This window comes from Protopterus annectens, chromosome 7.part0, assembly GCF_019279795.1.
Source record: "Protopterus annectens isolate FY-2018-M chromosome 7.part0, PAN1.0, whole genome shotgun sequence".
NCBI classification, from domain to species: Eukaryota; Metazoa; Chordata; order Ceratodontiformes; family Protopteridae; genus Protopterus; species Protopterus annectens.
The window spans coordinates 1,805,569,445-1,805,584,275 of record NC_056739.1 but is presented as its reverse complement, the minus strand read 5'-3'; positions in this window follow the sequence as shown (position 1 = coordinate 1,805,584,275).

The window sequence follows — 14,831 nt, the reverse complement described above, 5'->3', positions numbered from 1 at the left end:
CAATGAACCTTCAGAACACAGTAAGGGTGCCTTATCCCTCTTTGTCACAAAAACACATCTGCAGCAGGAAACTGAAATCATTCTTTATAGAACCAGCTATAATATCATCTACAGTACTATGAAACCATATAACAGTTATTTGTACATGTACTCATTTTGGATGTCGTGCACTGAGTGATCACACAACTATTTATAAGTATTGCTTGTAAATATGCAGCTCTATCTTACCTCTGTGTTTGTTACTCATTCGTGTCTATCTGATCAGTAATCTCAGATATGCAGTCTGTAAGCCATTCTATATCATTGTCCTTAAAATGCGTGAGGATATTAAATGGCAATACTACAATATACAGTTGCCAACAAATGAAGGGGAGGTTGGATGCTAATGAACAGAACCTGTGAATTGTGTGCTGCTTACATACATTTCCAACCTTGACAAAATTTTTTTTGACACTTTTTAAGTCTAACCTGAAACACCCACTGGATGTAGGAGAGTCTGCATTGCTGTTGTGTTTTCGTTCTCCCTACCAGTAGTCATTCACAGTTGCAATCCATTAAAAACAAACACTGAGGGAGTTCCTGTCCTATGTTTACATCTGAAACATGGAGCCAAGTATTTGGGATTCAGCAATTCTAATGAGTTCATAGGTTCATAGGCTCATAGGTGTGTACTAGACTAATGGGTCTGGAGCCTTTACAAACCTAGCTCATAGGATTACCCTGGCATTGTGCCACCCAACCTTAGTTCCTAGTGCTTCTGTCGAGTAAAGCCAATGGAGTGATCCCCGGGGTGAAGTTTCTATTTCCCATCCACTCATCAAGATTTCTCTTGAAGAGGGCCAGTGAGGTGCTCTGCTTGACATGTATGGGAAGTCTATTCCATAGCACGGGCAGTCTCTAGGTTATGAACCTGTCCCTCCAGCATGTTCTGTTGATTGTGGTAATGAGTTTGTGGTCTCTGGAGTGTGTGGTGTGGAGGGATTGGGATTTCTTTAGATGTAGCATTTCTAAAAGAGCTGGATCAGAAATGGCTTTGTAAGTCAAGCAGAGATCGCCTCTAAGTAGGTGATATGAAACAGAGAATAGTTGGAGTTTTTTGAGTCTGTCCATATAGGACAAGTGTTTAAGGCCTATGATCCTCTTTGTGAGGTACCTTTGTGGTCTCTCCAGTTGTTGCAGGCATCTAGTGAGGTACATGCCAAATGGGGCATTGTTCTCGATGATTGGCCTAATGAGGTAAGAGTAGAGGGAGACAATGACCTCTTTCTTCCTGGATGCAAAACCCTTAGTAATGAGATGTTCCATATAGAAGGACTTTCTGACCACAGTGGAAATGTGGTGGTCAAACGAGAGGTTGCTGTCAACCTGTGTTCCCAGATCCCTTATAACACCATCTGTGTTCAGTGGACTACCATTGATGTGGTAATTCAAGGGAATCTGTTTTTTGCCAAGGGGGATGACGACACAATTTTTAGCATTGAGCTTAAGGCCATGGTTCTGACACCAGTTGGTCTTCGTGAGGCTTTTCTGTAGGATGTCAACATCACTTGGGGAGTTAATAATACCTCCCAACCTGATTTGAATCTTCACCATGCTGACATCCTTGAATCTACACCATAAAAATTAAACTGTGTAGCTAAGGAACCCGAAGATGAAGAGATTTGTTTATATGGAGAACACAAAAAAGAGGCTATTACTTTGTGATATATCTGCACAGAAGATTAGTGAACCTGAGAATATATGCTTGCATTTTTCAGCTATATACTGCATATGCTGAAATGTCATTAAGAAAAATCTGTTCAGTATTTATATATACATTTTGAATAACAAATACAAACTTTTATCTGAATGCATTAATTAGAAGTGTACTGATGGCATGGGCATGTTTGGCTGACATTTCACAGGTATACAGGATTGGCAATACCTTAAATGGAATGTTCTGTGTTAAATCTGTAGACATGTTTCAGAAACATTTCATTTGATAGCACTTTTAGCAAAATATGTCATTTGTCTGTTCTTTTGGGGGTGGGGGAGCAAAGCTGAATTTCTGTTATGGTGCAAACAAGGATATGTTGCTATTGATAATCTCCCTTTTTTTTTTTTGCATCAAGCCTGTTGTTCATATTTCATATCTCTATGTTTGGAGACAAAGCCAGAGAGGCAAGATTACATTGGTTTGGACATGTGCTGAGGAGGGATGCAGAGTATATTGGGAAAAAGATGCTAAGGATGAAACTGCCAGGTAACAGGAAAAGAGGGAGGCCTAAGATAAGGTTTATGGATGTGGTGAGAGTGGACATGCAGGTGGTTGGTGTGACAGAGCAAGATACAAAGGAAAGGAAGAAATGGAAACAGTTGATCTGCTGTGGCGACCCCTAACGGGAGCAGCCGAAAGAAGAAGAAGAAGAGACTACTTTATGTTTTTCCAGTGGGTAATACTGAAATGCTACCTTTTCCTCTTTTATCTGAGAACAGTTATTTTGTAGTTATGTGATAATTATGTGTATTATTCTTCTGTTGTCTTTTAGGACACATAGGACTATGGCACCCAGGTGTCTCAATCCCCAAAAAATACCCTTCAGTGGCTCTAAGAATCAGGTCATTGTGAAAGCTTTTAGGCAACATGGTGCATTTCTGCTTGAGAGGAGACATGAGATATGTGGGTCTATATTATGTCACTGAAATGGTATTCTGGCAAACACCTATTCACCGACCCATAAACAGTGAAAATCGCTTCAGCAATTCACTGAATTCACTAAGGGCAACAAAATAGTTGCCCGAACAACAACAGACAACTACAAGACTTTGCTCTTTTCTCCACTGTAGTTGCATCTCGGAGTTGGTATATATAGTTAGAGGGGTGGTGGGGTGAAGCCTTCGAGTCACATAAAAGTTGGCCCATTGTGCTTTAGGCAACTATTCATTGCCCTTAGTAAATTCAGTGAATTGCTGATGTAATGTTTGCTGATTATGGGTTGCTGAATAGGTGTTCACCGGAATACCATTTTGGCAAACTAATATAGACCCAGATATGTCAGTCAGAATGCAAATTTGGCAGCATATAATTGCAGATAATGCAGTAGGCAGCCACAGCAGGACATATGATCAGGTGCACCATAGGGTCACTGACATGATCTCATCTGCACAGAAGACAGCAGTCCCAGTGGCCCATGATCGGATGGGTACCAAGGAGTGCCTGCTACAGAGCCACCACTAACAGCAAATGAAGAGTTCATGTACACTGTCAGGGATCCAGACAGCTTCCAGAAAAGTGCAGAACAGCATGTCATTGACATTGATGCTACTGTTTCAAGGACAGCAAGTATGTCCCAGGAAGAGCTTCCAGGTAGGCTTTTGCATCTCAATTGTTAAATACTGTTGTATAGTAAAATATTTACATCAATATGTTTGTTCTGTTTAACAAGAAATTGGTTGGGGGGTTGAAGATTGCTACAGTTAACAACACATTCTGATTGATTACACATGAGGCTTAGGTTGGGCTTGTCATCCTAGTTCTTGCTGGAAAAATAGTTAATGGACATATAAAGGGCAAAAAGTTTTACCCCCTGCATTACTGTTAGTTGTGATGATGTTGCCCTTACCTTTTGCTTAGCCTCCACCAGGGACATCTGGCATAGGGAGCATGCCATCATCTGCACATGGTAAACCAAACATTTTTATGTCAGTGCTGATGAGCAGTTCAAAGAAATATTTTAGTGTGTGATGTTAATGTCAGGACTGCTGTGTGTATTGCTGTACTGTCTATAATAGTGGCACCACTGTTAGTTTGTTAGCATATATTGGACTATAGTAGTGTAGGTATTAATTTTTTCCTGTGTTTGTTCCATATTATCACAGGTGATCCTGACAGTGGAAGTGTGGAACTTCTACCACCTGATGTCAGAGTATCAGCAGACTCTGGTGATGATGGTGGCCAAACAGAGGCACAGTAGGAGGATGCAGAGGTTGAATCTGACACTGAGGTTAACATACAGCCATCCCCTGAAATTCTATCAGACACAGCCAGTAGGCCTATACCTATCAATTCCAGTGAGCCCTCAGATATTGGACAGGTGGAGGGTGAGACAGTCATTCAGGGAAGTGTGGTTACTGTGGCTTCAGTGCCTGTTGACTTTGGCCATAGTCAAAGTGTGGTTGAGGTGCCATGCAGCAGGGTTGTTAGGGGTGCTTGGATGAGGCCTGATGTTCATCCTCTACCTGATCCAGGTGTCTCTTCCTGTACCACTCAACATATGTTTAGGGCCATCATGGAGGCACAGGCATGTTCTCATTGGTCTTCCAGAGAAATGCTTAGGGTCGTAGATGTGGCACAGCCTGACTGTCTCCACCATGTTGCCAATTCAATGGATTGGATGAATGACACATTGGAACAGGCAGTGTCTGTGATGGAACGACTGCTGGGAGGGGGACAGCATCCTCATAGACGTATGTCAGCCACATCATCTGCTGTTAGCCAAAATGGCCATGCCTGGTCACACTCCCATAGTGGCAGTAGTTCCACTACTCTGTCAGTGGTTGAGCTGTCCACACCCAGCTATGGCAGGCCATGGGGTTGTGATCACGGGCATTCTTGTGAGCGGAGCTCATCCAGCAGACATCAGTCACGTTCAGGTAGCAGCAGTGCATCTGACCATGGGCGTGGACGTGCCAGTGCAACTCCTATTAGAGCCAGTTCTCATGGTCATGTACAACAAAGATGAACTGTCACATCTACCATGCAAGGCTCACACCTGTCCAACATACCAGGATGTAGAGCTAGCATAAAGCTTGGCTATACTCATGCAGGCACTCACAGACCAGTTTCACAAGGAGGACCCATGCAGGCACACACACAACAGTTACATGATTCAGCCATGAAGCTTAAAACTCATTTTGCCTCAGTAGGCCATTTGTTACTTTATCCAAATGTTTGCCTGCTTTCTTTTCTTACTCACACACACTCACCAACCTTTTAGGTCAGCCTAGATTTCCTGCCCCCCCCCCCCACAACACCCTGTGCAAGTGATGATAACTGTGCCATATCCCTGTTTTCTATCTTTTGGATTCAGGTATACATAAGTTTTGTGTCTGATGCTCAGGATGCATAGCTGACTTAGTGCTAAGTATATCTGCATTTGTGATGTTGAATTGGTAATTGTACTTTTGACTTATATTGACAGCCACGGTGGTACGGCGGTAGCTTTGTTACCTCACAGCAAGAGGTTCTCCCGTTCAATTCTCGGCTGGGCTTGGGAGTGCATTCTGTGTGGAGTCTGCATGTCCTCCCTGCGGTTGGGTAGCATTTTGAAAGACATGCGTGCATAAATGGGCGTGCCTTCATTGAAGGTTGGGCATCGAGCTGGCACCTCGGCGTTTCATAAAAATCTACTGCCAATCATTAGTGGACAGGAGTTCCGCTGTGGTGACCCCTTACCGGGAAAAGCTGAAAGACAAACAGCAACTTTTGACTTATATTGGTCTTAGAAATTTAGACAGTTGATAGCATCAAACTTTTTTCATCATTATTGTTAATGATCTTGTGAAGGTTGTGAAGTCTAAAACTGAAACATGTATCATTACTTTCTAACTTGTCTCTTTAACAATTTTCCAGTACAGATGTATGGTGCTAAACTGCGGGCATGCAGTGATCATCAGTACTTTTGAGAGATGTGACTGTGTGAATCTTTGATGCCTGAAGCCTGCTACATAATAATGGACACAAATAAGTCAAATAAGTCTATGCTGTCACATGTTAAGGTCATTTCTGTACAAATTACCCAGCTTTTACTTGCTTGCACTACTAAGTAACAACATGCAAGCATATGACAGCCATTCACACTATTACACAATACACTCCAGGTTTAACATTTACCTTGTAAGTCCAGCAGTTGCAGCAGTTTTAGTTCAGGGCTGACTCTGTCTGATGCAAGCATTGCACAGCCATTACATGGGTAGGTAAAGGTTGTGAGCATTGCCTGGCATCAGTGTTACTATATGTATGTGCATAGGAAGGTTTTAGGCACTTAGGTAGTGAGGAAGTCTGCAATGTGTTGTCTTTTAGCTAATGCGAGGACATAGTGAGTATGCCTATGTCTGCCTACACCCACAGCAGCTGCTGGTTCTCCTTCTGACTCCTCACCTGCATGTGGCTTTGGTGACCTTGCCATTAGTAGTGGGATGTGTGCCCCTTCCCTTTGTTGATCTTGCTGAAACTGCTTTCTCAGGATGAATTTGTGTAGCATGCCACATACTGTGAATATTTCAGTACATGTACATGAATTGTACTGCAGGGCTCCCCCAGATGTATCTAGGCACCAAAACTGCTACTTCAGCAGCCCAAACACATGTTCTGTGATATTTCTCGTTTGAGAGTGTGCCTCATTATGGTATTCTTCAGCAGATCTGTGTGCATTTTTGATGGGTTTCATCAGCTATGGTTCCAGTGCATAACCTGTATCCCCCAGTAAATAACCCTATGGGATATCCCCCCGGTGAACCTCTAATACTGTTGGAAGGTCTGCCAGATATGTGAGTCATGGTAAGTGCCTGCGTTACTAGCACACACATTCAATATGATTCCCTTGGCATTACAAATGACTTCACAGTTTATAGAGTGGAAGCCCTTTCTGTTTATGTAGAGCCTTCCCTGTTCCATAGGTGGTACCTTAATTTCTACATGTTTGCAAACTATGGCACCCTGTACTTCAGGGAAGTGTGCTACAGGGTAGAACTCCTGCATATTTCTGGTCCTATCCTCAGGAGTATGGGGAAAATATATATGGTCACTAGCATGTTGGAGCATAGCATTCAGGAACTGATGCAGGATCCTGAATGCTGATGCCTGAGACATCCCCAGCATGTCCCCTGTTGGTCTCTGAAAGGTACCTGTAGCGAAACTTCTAAGTACTACACAAATCTTTGTCTTCACTGGGATGAGTTCCCCTTGGTTTGCCCTGGCTCTGAGATGAGAATGACAGAGATTGCAGAATTTGTGTAGTATGTCTCTATCCACCTTGTAGCAATTTACAATTTCCATGCCATGTAGATTGTGATAAGTTAACCAGGGTCTGAAAACCCTTCTCCTTCTTGGTCTTGGTATATTAGCAGCAGCAGCAGCATAGACGTCATCCTGTTGCACATACACATGAATTAAAGCAACAGCAGCCCCTAACATTGTTTCTGTGTAGACTCCTTTCAGTGACTGTATTCCAAGAGGTTTTGGAATTCACAGGGAAAACCAGCACTTAGTCTGTACTGTTGCTTTATAGCTTGTTGAATATGTCCTCCATCTTGGATTGGTTGATTAGCATGGAGTTCAGCTGCTTATGCTGTAATTTGCATGCCATGGTGTTTATCTTGTTTTTGTGGCTCTGCACAGCTCTACATACTATGCAGAGCAGCTTAATGAACCAAAACAGTGTGTTGCCTATGCACATGGTGTAAATGGACAGTGTAAGCTTTATTGAATCTGAGTACGATTTTCAAAAAGTGCCTAAGTATTTAATATGAATTTTACCTAGAGATTAATTATAACAACTAGTTTGAGTATCAATTACATTTTGATTAGTTAGACTATCAGTTTTAGTATTATTAAATTTCTTTCTAGAAATTTCTTCAAACTATTTAATGGGCCTAGAAATGTATGGAATATACTGGTTTGCATCACCTATTGTTAATAAAATATAATCATCAGAAAGCTGAATTTTAGATTCATAAAACTAATTGATATTAAAACTTACAATTTTAGTATTATCTCTAATACATTTTGCAAAGGGTTCAATAAGAAGATTAAATAACAAAGGTGAAAGGGAACAATCTTGTTTCTAGCTTTTATAATTATAATTTTAAAAATATTTGAAACAAATAAATCTAATTTAATATAGCCTTCAGTCTTAAAGGTTCTTTAACATCAAAATAAATGGAATTGCAAAGGGAAACCATATATTTCCAAGTATTTAAATAAATAGTTCAAGTTAACAGAATTTAAAGCATTTTCCAAATCAAGATTTAAAACTGCTAATTTAGATATATTTGTATTTGCAAATCTATAATAGTTATTACTTCTTTATATTGTCATGCATTTTCCTATTCAAAGTAAAACCAGTTTGATCGTTATGAACTAATAAATGTGTAATTTTTTAAATCTATTAGATAAAATTAACATAAAAAGTTTTTAATCAATGTTTAAAAGTGAGCTGGTTCTATCACATAAACTTTTTTCAGGATCTTTACCTTGCTCACTGAGCATTTGTGGTGGCAAAGTTAGCTGGAAATGTGTGGACAGTGTTGTGTATGGTATAATATCTATGATAAACAGCAGGGATAATGGAAACGTCCTATAATTTACAGGGGTCTAGTACTGACAGTGAAATAAATGATTTACATGTGGGATGAAAAGGATGATGATAAATATGTTTTTGCATAGCTGTTCTATTATTACACAGAAAGAGGACAACTTACTATTGACAGTGGCTCTTTCTTTGCTTACAGTGACTTTCAAGTACTATTAGGAAGGCTTGAGACTTGTTTTCATTCACACAAATTTGTTATCTGTATATAAAACAACATATCTGATATAAGCAGGATAACATTGCTCCCTGCAAACAATGTAGGCAAAAATAAAATACAAAACGAGTTACATTAATGTTGTGTCTTTTGGCTTTTCCCAGTTAGGGGTCGCCACAGTGGAACTCCGGTCCGCTAATGATTGGCAGTAGATTTTTACATGCCAAGTTGCCAGCTCTGATGCACAACCTTCAACGAAGGTACGCCCATTCACGCATGTCTCCACACAGAAGACGCTTTAGCTGAGAATCGAACAGGACAACATCTTACTGGGAGGCAACAATGCTACCGCAGCACCACCACTGCACGAGTTACATTAATAACATCTCTTTATATGAATATTACAACACACAATAGTAGGAGTAACAACAGAGCATAGATCTAACATATGTAATTCCATATGAGTTACAATAAAAGACAAAGACTGTAGCACTAAAGCAAACAAACATAACTTCCTCCAAACAATAGTTACATTTGTAAGGGTCAGGTAGTGAATTTTAAACCACTTCAGGGTATAGAAAATGACAGCAGTTTGTAATAGTGTTTGAAGTAGAAATTAGGGTATATAAAATTTTAAAATGCATAAAATATCATAAATGCCCAAAGAAGCAAATAATCTAGAGCTAACTTTGAAGTGCAGTGAAGTTGGAAGAATAAATACCAGTTTTATTTAAACTAAAATTAACTTTTATTATTAAAACGGAGCTTACAGAATAAGCATAAATTCTTGTGGCTTCTTGTTAATACATCATTTCATGAATGTCAAGCAGCTATCAAAAGCTGCAGCAAAAATAAAAAAATAAACACTTAACAGTCAGTTCATTATCACTTTAGTCATGAGCCTAACTGAAGTGTCAACCAAGCATGATAATAGGTATGGACATAATACAAGATATAACTTGAAAAAAAGAGACAAAGAAGGAAAAAGTACCCCGTAACAGATTTTACATCACATTCAGATAATATAAAACAACATGAAAGCAAACAAAGTTTTATGTAATATGAGACTTCAAATGTTTAGTAAACGCAAAATAATATGTCTATGTATTGGTTGTAAAACAAGTAATACATTATATTTCCTTGACATGAGATATTACAGGAAATAATTAAGTCACCTATATCTGAAAAATTAGCACAGGAAGTGGAAACCTCAATGATGTGCTTGTGAAGGTGGAATTCTGAAAGACCGGGATGGGGCAGCAAGGGAAGGAGATGATGCAAAGACTGAAAGTGAAAGGAGTGCCAGTACAATTCTTAGCACAAAAGCATAACAATTTTTTTTTGTAACTACAGGTGCCTTTTATAGATAGTATAAAAATGTTATGCATAACTCAAAAAAGCAGCAGCATAAGATTTCAGAGCTCTGTAGAATCTATAATTTGAGCTAAGGAGTGATATTTACATACTTAAGGTATGGTGCAGTGATGCAATGGTTATCTTTGCTGCCTCCCAGTACTTGGTTCTCTTGTTTAGTTTTGTGGATGGAGTACCTTCCATGTAGATCTAGACCCCGGTGTTCACCTGGATATTTGGTGGATGATCGTGTTTTCTCAAACATCCTATGAACATGCATGTAGGTAAATTGTGATTCTCCAAACTGCCCATATATTTCTAGGCAGATTGCCTGTACATCCTGTGATGGACTGGCATTACATTCAGCATGGTTACACTGTATTATTCTAGTTGGTTTCTGGATTAGGCTTCAGCTCTGTTGTCACCCTGAATAGAATAAAGCAGATGTCACAAAATGGATGAATAATGACATACTGTAGTACTCGTTCAAGGTAATTTGTGAATTTCCACACAGAGAGTAGATTTAAATGTACACAGTGAAATGCTAGTCCTGGATGCATATGCCAGCAAGCTCTAGACCAAAAGTAATTAAGCATGTAATTAACACAACAGAGAAGCTCATAGTGAATAAATTTCTATGGCCAAAACAGCCATTTCAGTTAATTTATAGGACAACAGCACAGTATTTTAAAATTTATTGCAAAGTCATTCTCAGTTGTTTTAAAACTAAAGTTGGGAAACATAGAATGCATAATCATTGTTTACATCTGCATTATGGTTTCACAGAAAGAGTTGATGGAAGGTGACTGTAAAGAAGCTGTATTAAGCTAAAGTAAATGTAATTATAATTTAATAAAAAATGTGGTTGTTGTAAATCTTGCTGGATATAACACATACAAAATGAAAAAAAATGGAAGCTAGTGAGTGTAAAAATACTTTTATTGTAAGGCAGCAAATTGCTGAAAGTGAATATAAACAGTTGCACAAATATACTTACATTTCTGGTGCCTAGATGCATTTTATAGGTTCATAGGTTGGTACTAGGCTATTGGCCCTAGGGCCTATACAAGCCTAGCCATAACAATTCCCTGGCAATTTCTTCCCACAATATTTACTTCCCTGGACCCCTGTCTAGCAGGGTGACTGACGTGATCCCCGGGGTAAATTTCCTATCTCCCATCCAGTCATCAAGATTCCTTTTGAAGAGGGCCAAGGAGGCATTCTGCTTGACATGTATGGGCAGTCTATTCCAGAGTATGGGGAGTCTCTGGGTCGGGAACCTATCCCTCCAGCATGTTTTGTTCATTGTGATGACAAGGTTTAGGTTCCTGGAGCATGTGGCTCTGATAGATTGGGATTTCTTTAAGTGTAGCATGTCCAACAGCTCTGGGGTTGACATGGCCTTGTATGTTAAGCAGAGATTGCCTCTGAGTAGACGATATGTGACAGAGTATAGCTGGAGTTTTTTTTTTAGTCGGTCAGCATAGGGCACCTGTTTTAGGCCTGTGATTCTTTTAGTGAGGTGTTTCTGCGGCCTTTCCAGTTGTTGCAGATGTCTTGTGAGGTACATACCAAATGGGGCATTGTATTTTATGATGGGTCTAATGAGGGATGAGTATAGTGGGACAATGACCTCCTTTTTTCTGGATGAAAAGACCTTAGTGATTAAGTGTGCCACATAGAAGGATTTCCTGACTTTTGTGGCAATGTGGTTATCGAAGGTGAGACCACTGTCCACCTGTGTTCCTAAGTCTCTTATCACACTTTTGGTGTTTAGTGTACTGCCACCTATGTGGTAATTCATGGGTACATGGTTTTTCCCAAAGGAGATAACAATACACTTTTTGGCACTGAGCTTGAGCCCATGGCTCTGTCACCAAGCATCTGTTTCTGTAAGGCCCTTTTGTAGAATATCCACATCATTTGGGGATTCAGTAATGGCTCCCAGTTTGCAGTCATCTGCGAACTTTGTTAGCTAGAGTCCCTTAGTGTTGGCCTGTACTTCAGAGAAGTAGATGCCAAACAAGAGTGGTCCCAGGACTGAACCCTGAGGTACTCCACTTGTCACTTGTCTGGAGCTGGATTTGGAGTCGGCTACTTTTACAATGTGGGTTCTGTCAGTAAGCCAGTTGGCAACCCTTCCCTTATTTGGATTCTAGTAAACTGGGCTGAGCCTTCTCTACCCCCAAGTTTATAGACTCCAACGGCATGAAAATCATTGTCTGCATTTGAATCCAAACTGGAAGAACTGGCTTGGACTCTTTTAAGTAGAAAAACACACACTGTCAGTCAGAGATACTGCCTTCCTTCTAGATTGTGTAATGGGATTGCATTTCAGGACTTAGATTAAAATCCATTTTTGCTTGCAGAATCATACAGCTACAATGAGGATTTCTAGCTCAGTTGTAGATAGAACTCTTCAGTTTCTGGCAGAAACAGGTCCACGTAAGTTGTTAGAATTCTTCTTTATGTAACTGTCTTTTTAAATATGTTATTTTTTATTTTAATTCTACAGATTTAAAGTTACTTGTATATTTTATTTTTATCAACTCTAATGTTTCATTTTTATTTATTTCAAGTAAATAATTTCTTTATTCAATTTTAAATGCTTGTGGCTGGTGCATTATCTTTTTCAGAAGCAAGGATAAATTGATCCTGAAATACCTATGAACCTCAGCGCAAGAAATTAGGACAAAGCCATACATAGAAGTGGGACAAGGGCACAAACGGAAAAGTGCAGTCTGGGTCTGAACTGTTTGCAAACAGCTACAGTTAACTTTGAGTATGTGTCTACCTGTTTGAGCCAATATTCATTTTCCCCTGGAGAGCACTCTGCTTTGGCTTGTAAGCAGCCCCCCCCACCACACACATACACACACACACACACACACACACACACACACACACACACACACATACACATTCCACTTTCTCTTATTCCCTTCTGTTAGCAAATAGTATCTGCCATAACTCATCAAGCATTAAACATAACTTGGGAAATATAAACCCTGGATCAAAATGAAAATAAGTAGGCTAAACTAAAAATGCAGCTGCGAAAGGGAAGCACGTGGCACCCTTACAAACAGAAAAAGATTAACTCCACTAATGTGCAATTAAAAACTTGGGAGGACACAATATCAGGGCTAGGGAGGCATAGAAACAGGGACAAATTACATTTAGGATACACTGTTAAGAAGTAATAAGACTTACCTTACTTATGAAGTAGCAAAACGCTGGTGAAGAAGAAGTGCTTCACATGAATAGAGTCGACCAGATTTGCTAACACAGAAAAGGAGTTCCACACAGCACCTAGTCCAATTATTAGGTTATCAGTGGGCTGGGAAAGGCAGTGTTGACATCACAATGTGGGAGGATCACAGGGATTCTGTACAGCATGCAAATAAGGCAGTGTTTACGTCACTTTGGGGGAGGAAACCTCCCAGGATCTTCAGCAAGAGCTATGGCAGATGTGACATCATTATTTAAGAGACGACTAGACAGTTTTCATCTTTTAAAACTGAAAGTCAAACAGTATGGAAAAGTATGAAGCCTAAGCAGTAAAAGAGAATAGTGAATTTTTTTTTAAAGCTGCGGTTATGTTTTTTTGAGGCTGTATCACATAACAGGATTTTAGGGAGACATCAGGTAGAGATATTTGATTTGATATCCCGTTGTTTTCCTTTAATGTTATGTGTATTAGAATACTGCACAATAACTGTTGGCTTTGAACTTTAAGAGTTACTGCTTAAACTATTTCTAACATACAGATATTTAATGGTTGGTTTATTTTGTGGGTGAGATGGCAAGAATATCAGAAGGATGTTAGTACTGGAGAGATATCCTTAACCCCTCCTGGAAAATATTGTGCTTGTGTGGCAATAGTCTTGGTAAAGTTTCAATTCAATTACATTTGTAAGACTACACTACCATACAATGGGCTCAGCATGAGTTCAGTAAATTCCTGGAGAGCCAATAATCATAGCTCTGATCTGCTGCTGTGCAGTGTAAAGCTTATGTGGCTGTGGCAGGTGTTGATTATTGCCAAGGCAGCAGTGCACATTTAGTGTATGTTCTTAAGGCCAGTCACCCCTTATATATAATTCAGTGCCAGAGAATTGGATTTAAAGCCTGCCACATCACATATAATTTGGTGACAGTAGTGCAGATTATAAGACATTAATCCTTGTCCATCACATATAATATGTTAGCAGCAGATGGAATTATGTACCTAATCATCGCATCTAACTAAAGGCAGGGGTACACATTGTGAACTATAGTTCTATAGCCTTCACATTTTATTTTATTTTTTATTTTTGCCACCAACAACATCACAACATCCATCAAGCCTTCCCCTCAGACACCTAATTCTGTGGCTATAGATAGGATTATATGCTTGTTGGACACATTGCCATGACTTTTTTATTTCAGACAGAGCTAAAAATGACACAACAATGAATGTAGGCAACTAAAATGCATAGATTTAATGGGAAGGAGACACTGATTTATATTTTAATATAATATGATAAGTAAATGAATTAAAAGCAATTTGAATGTGTAATTCATAAATGTGGAAAAGAGGGCAGCACAGTGGCAGAGTTGATAACATTGTTGCCTCAAAGATTGTTTGTTCAGTTCTTGCCTGAGGAGTCTTCTGTGTGGAGTTTGCACATCATTCATGTATCTGAGATTTTTTTTGTATGTGTATGCCAGATTGTTTGGTTTCCTACTACAACCCAACAATGTGCCATAGCTGAATTGGTAAATGTGCAGTCAGTGCATGAGTGAGTGTGTGTGTGTGTGTGTGTGTGTGTGTGTGTGTGTGTGTGTGTGTGTGTGTGTGTGTGTGTGTGTGTGTGCGCGCGCCTCATGATGGGTTGGTAATTCATCTTACGATTGATGTCAATGCCTTGTACTCATGGAATGGAGTGCTAGACTAGGCTCTAGTTCGCCAGGACTCTGATTTGGGTAAGAAG